This window comes from Vombatus ursinus, unplaced genomic scaffold, assembly GCF_900497805.2.
Source record: "Vombatus ursinus unplaced genomic scaffold, bare-nosed wombat genome assembly UNPS02014775.1, whole genome shotgun sequence".
Classification (NCBI taxonomy): domain Eukaryota; kingdom Metazoa; phylum Chordata; class Mammalia; order Diprotodontia; family Vombatidae; genus Vombatus; species Vombatus ursinus.
Genome location: NW_020954553.1, coordinates 9,937,986 through 9,943,910, shown reverse-complemented (window position 1 = coordinate 9,943,910; position 5,925 = coordinate 9,937,986).

Below are 5,925 nucleotides of genomic sequence, written 5' to 3'. Positions count from 1 at the left end.
AATGTTTTGTGGGGTTGTGGGAAAACAGGAACATTAATGCAGTTGGTGGAGTTGTGAACTAGTATAACCATTCTAGAAAGAGATTTGGAATTACGCTAAGGTGCCTAAAACATCCACCATACTTTTCGATTCAGAGATTCCACTGCTGGGCATATATACCCAAAGAGGTCATGAACAAAAAGAAAGGCCTTATATACACTAAAATATTTGTAGTAGGTTTTTTTTTTAATGGTAGCAAAGAACTTGGAAACAAAGTAGATGCTCATCATTTGGGAAACGGCTAAACAAAATGTGGCACCTGAATGTAATGGAATATTACTGTGCTGCAGGAAGCAATAAATATGACGAGTACAGAGAAGCATGGAAAGACATCCATGAACTGATATTTGGTAAAGTAAGCAGAGCCAAAAAACCAATATATACAATAACTATCACAGTGTAACTGGAAAGAATTACACCCACGAAGCTGAAAATGAATGTTGTAAAATTAAGAACAAGCCTGGTCCCAAAGAAGAAATAAGGGAGGATACCTTCTCCCCCAACCCAAATCCTTTGCAGGAATGGGCAGGGGAGTGGAGGGTGGGTCTCACTGAGTGTAGAACATCAAATGTCTGATTTTTTTAAATATACTGATCAATTTTGCTGAATTTTTCCTCCTTTTTTTCTAAAAAATTCTTTGTTATAATTTAGAACTAGGCCCAATGGGCTATAAAATTCTGCATACTCTTTTGACCCAGCAATACCATTACTAGATCTGTACCCAAAAAGATGAAGGGCCCTCTGGACCTGCTCTAGCTTCTTAATGTCTTTCCTAAAATACTGTGCTGAACTGAACACAACACTCTAGGTTGTCTGACCAGGGTAGTGGATAGCAGCACTATTTTTAAACTTTTATTTTTTCAAACTTTTTAAAAATAATACTTTATTTTTTCCAATTACATGTAAAAACAATTTTTATCATTTGAAAAAAATTCAATTACAAATTCTCTTCCTCCGTCTTTTCCTTCTCCCCTTCCTGAGACAGTAAGCAATTTGATATAGGTTATACATGTGCAATCACACAAAATATATTTCCATATTAGTCATGTTGTGAAAGAAAACACAGACAAAAAAAAAGGAAAATAAAGTAAAGAAAAATTATGCTTTGATCTGCATTCAGACTCCATAGTTCTTTCTCTGGCTGTGGTTAGCATTTGCCATCACGAGTCTTTTGGAATTGTCTTGGATCATTGCATTGCTGAGAAGAACTAACTAAGTCATTCACAGATGTTCATCTCACAATATTGCTGTTACAATGTACAATGTTCTCCTGGTTCTGTTCACTTCACTTTGCATCAGTTCATGTAAATCTTTCCAGGTTTTTCTGAAACCATCTTGCTCATCCTTCTTATAGCACAATAGTATTCTGTCATGTCATATACCACAACTTGTTCAGCCATTCACCAATTGGTAGACATCATATACCACAACTTGTTCAGCCATTCACCAATTGGTAGACATCTCCATTTCCAATTCTTTGCCACCACAAAAAGAGCTAACAAGACTATTTTTAAAATGTTATTGATAGCTTTTGTTTTTGTATCACCATCATTTCCAATTATATCTCTCCCTACTCCCATACCCAGAGAACCAACCCCTTTATCAAAGAAAAAACAGGAAGAAAAAAAGTAGCTCAGCAAAAGTAATCAATGCAGCACCTGAGTTTGCAGAGTTCCATACCTACAGTCCTTCACCTCTAATGAAACCTAAGATTGCCTTACCTTTTTGGCTTTCCTATTCCACTGCTGACTCATATATTGAGCTTGCAGTCCACTAGAAGTCTCAGGTGCCTTTCACACAGGTGCTGGTCTAGCCCTGTCTCCTCCTTCCTGTATCAGTGCAGTAGATTTTTGGAACCCAAGTGTAAGGGTTTACATTGATTCCTTTTGATGTTAGCTCTAAGCCCATTGTCTAACCTATTGTCATGGCTAGGTCTACCAGCTCAGATCAAGAAACACATATGTGAACTTTCAAAAACTATTCATTTTTTATCACTGCTTTCAGAAGAAAAAGTGATGGGACTGAAGCCATGAAATTAGTTAACTTATTTCAATAGAGGTAGAAGAATATATTGGAAATCAATAATAATAAGAAATGGGCTGGCCTAAAAGCTCAATCACTTACCAAAACATGTTTCTCTGGTACTGGAAAATAATTTAGAACTAATCTCTTAAATATACTAACCTGCATACCCTTTGACCCAATGATATCATTACTAGGCCTATACACCAAAGAGATCAAAGAGAGAGGAAGAAGGTACATATGAACAAAAATACTCATAGCAACTTTTTGTTGTAGTGAACAACTGAAAACTAAGGGGGGGGCCCAACCATTGGGGAACGGCCTAACAAACTGTGTTATGTGAATATTAAAGAAGATTATTGTAACTTGGGAAGACTTGTATGAAATGATGCAGAGTAAAGTAGGTGGAACTGGGAGAACAGTTTATACGATAACAGCAACATTACAAAGCAAAATAATGTTGAAAGACTTAAGAACTCCAGTCATTTCAAGGAGCACCATGCGTGCTAGAGGGCTGGTGCTAGAGCACTAGAGGGCTGGTGAAAGTGCACGTATGCTGCTTCCAGCGGTAATGGCCTCAAGACGCAGAATAAGACAGATGTTCTTGAACTTGGCAAATGGGTAGATTTGTTTTGCTTGATTATGTTTTTTTGCTATAAAAGATCATTTTTAATTGGGGGCTGGGACTTGTGGTCCCCTTTTTTAATGGGGGCTAGTTGCAGCTCCCTCCTGCCATTGGTGACTTCCTCCTGGAACCTCCATTTTGAGGAAAGGCCTGGACCCACCACGTTTCACTATCTGAACTTTACCACCACGCCTCCACTAGGGTACTGTCTTCTTTTTACTTCCTCTTATGTGTTGTTCCCCCTCTCCCCCACATTAGTATGTAAGCTCCTTGAGGCCAGAGACTATCTTTTTACTTGCATTTGTATCCCCAGCACTTAGCACAGTGCCTGGCACATGGTAAGCCCTTAATAAATGTTTGCTGACTTGATTGGACTAAGTACTGGAGATGTAAAGATAAAAGTCCAACATTGAGATTACATTCCATTGGGATGGGTCTGAGGCTCAATGTGCTGGTGCATGGAAAGGCCTGAATCAATCTCAGATTTGGGCAAGGTCTTTTATGTTTTTTTTTTCCCCATGAAGACATTCGCCAGTTTATCCCCTACATTTCTTCTTGGGGGTCAGAGTGAGGGTTGTGAGGAGAGGTAGAAAAAATTGTAGGAAATACATATATATGTGTGTATACAGATATTTATATTTATATATATATATATATATATATATACACACACACATACATATACATACACATACATATGTATGTGTGTGTGTGTGTGTATGTGTGTGTGTGTGTGTGTGTACACACGTCCTTGATAGACCTTGTGGGGTGAAGCAATGACTAGAGATTTCCAGAAATCATAGGATCATAGAGCCAGAATTGGGAAGAACCTTAGAATTCATCTAACCCAGCCTCTTCATTTTACAGATGAGGAAACTGAGGCCCAGGGAGACTAAGTAACTTGCCCAAGGACATGCAGGTAGAGATATCAGAGGTGGAATTTAAACCTGGGTCCTCGGATTGATTCTGGAGCCAGGGTTTTTCCCATGAGACCCAGGCTGCTTCCCCTACTGTTGTGGTCTCCCTGTTCAATTACCTGTTCAACAGTGCCAAAGTTTCTGAATTTAAGGTTTGCCACAGATGGAAGATGATTTCTCCTCCCTCAGCCGAGCAAAGATTAAGGGGTTAGAATTTTCTGATATTTGAGGCTGGTGGTTCCAGTTTTTGGAATCCTGCTGTCGTAAGTCAAGATCATGGATCCACCCCCTCACCTTGGTAGAAAAATACTGTTTGGCATCCCCAGCTGTTTGCAGTCACCGTACCACCTACGTGTGGCCTCTGGATGCAGCTGTGATTGACATATGAAATGTTTCCCCCAGACACGGGGGAGGCCAGAGTTTGTTGAGGACAGAATGGATATAAACAGGTTCAAGGAGGGGATGTATTTTTTTTAACAGATGGAGAGTTCTTTTCCCCTTGCTTTGAAAGAAAGGTGTATAAATCAGGACTGAACTGTCACATGTCCATGGTCCCTGGTGAGGACCCATTGCTGCTGACAAAGCTGGGGCACCAATGAGCCCCAAACCCAGGTCTGTCCCCTGGAGGACCAGGATTCCCCCAGGGGGTTGAAATGGCTTTCAGCAAATCCACATTTTCTCCATTATAACTAATGAGGGGAGGGGTGAACAGCTATTTCTCAGGCAATAGCCAGCTGCCTTTGGGGAGGGGGGATCAGTAGCTAAATAGACACAAAGAGGACCTCTTCTTTTGCCTGCTTTCATAGCATGCTGGGGAGGGGAGAGCTAGGTGGGCAAAGAGGAAAGCAATCATCAAGGCCTAGGAGTGTGAGGGCTCGGTGAGGCCCGACCCACGCTGCACCACGCACTATGGTGGAAGGAGAGCTGTATATTGGCTCTGACTGTTGTTTTAGCAAAGAGATGGTTGCTCAGTTACATCACCTTTCCAAATCTGTTTCCTCATCTGAACGAGTAGACCAAAACGTGCAGTCCCTGCCTCACAGGGTAGTGGAGAAAGGGCTCTGAAAACCCTCTGCATAAATGGGAGTTGTGATTCCTGGTCAGGAAGGCCCTCTGAGGGGAAAGGGAAAATGTCTTGCAATCCAGGGAGCCAGTGGGTATAGACAGGAAAAGGGTAAGAAAGCCAAAGGGGCAGCTGCCAGAACCAAGCCTGCTGGGAAAGGAAGGGAGAAGGGCCAGCCAAGAGCTGGTGGTTAGGAGTGATGGCACACCCAGCTTCCACACTTAGTGGGCGACTCCATTTCCAGGCAGGTTAAAAGTGGGGGGCCCCTTTGTATTCAAGCACCCCCCTGCAGAGAGAAGCTGCACAACCTGATGGAGAAAGACTAGACAGGGGGAGTTCTTTCTCCAGCTCTAGCCCCAGTTCTACATACATTCCATCAGGGTCAAGATGGGTGCGGGCAAACAAGTGTAGCCCAAATGCCAAGAACTTGCACAGGGGCCCCTGACAAGGAAGGAGGATGGAGAAAAGGGCCTCGCCAACGGGTCAACAGAGTGAGGGCGTCTGGGGTCAGTTTACGGGCTCACTAGCTGAGTGCTGTAGGGAGTGTAGGTAGGTCAGGAAAGGGGCCTCGACAAGCTGGCTCACTTCCAGGTATGGGGACGTGGTGGGGGAAGCAGAGGGAATCCTCGACTTACAGAAGGAACAGCCAAGACGAAAACTCCCTTGCCACCAGGGCAGATCTGCTATTGTCTGTGACCAGTTTTACAGATGTGCTGGAACACTAAGAGGTCACACGGCTAGTTGGTGAATGAGGCAGGATCTGTACTCGAGTTTTCCTGATGCTAAGACCAACCCTCTAATCATGGCTTCATGTTACTTCCAAATATTACACAACAAAGAGGAAAATGATGAAGCCAGGAATCCTGGGTCCAGGGCTTGGATCTAAAATGAGTCATGTCACATATCTGAGCCTCAACTTTCTTATCTGTAAAATAGGGATCCCAAGATTAAGTGCCATAAAGGACCTTAGAAATCACTTGTCTGACCTTACATTTTCCAGATGAAGAAACGGGGCCCAGAGAAAAGAAATGACTTGCTTAAGGTCAGGAGGGGAATAGCAGCAGAACAGTGGTTCCAGCCCAGCCTCTTACTCTGGGCCTGGTGCTCCTTCCACCGCCCCAAGGCACCAGCACTAGCCCTCACAGCACTGTTAGGAGAAAAGGGCTTGGTCAATCTGCGTGTGCTGTAAAGACAAGGCTTATCATGGATAATCACAATCTCGTCACTGGCAAAACCTCCATGAAGGGATGGACCACAAG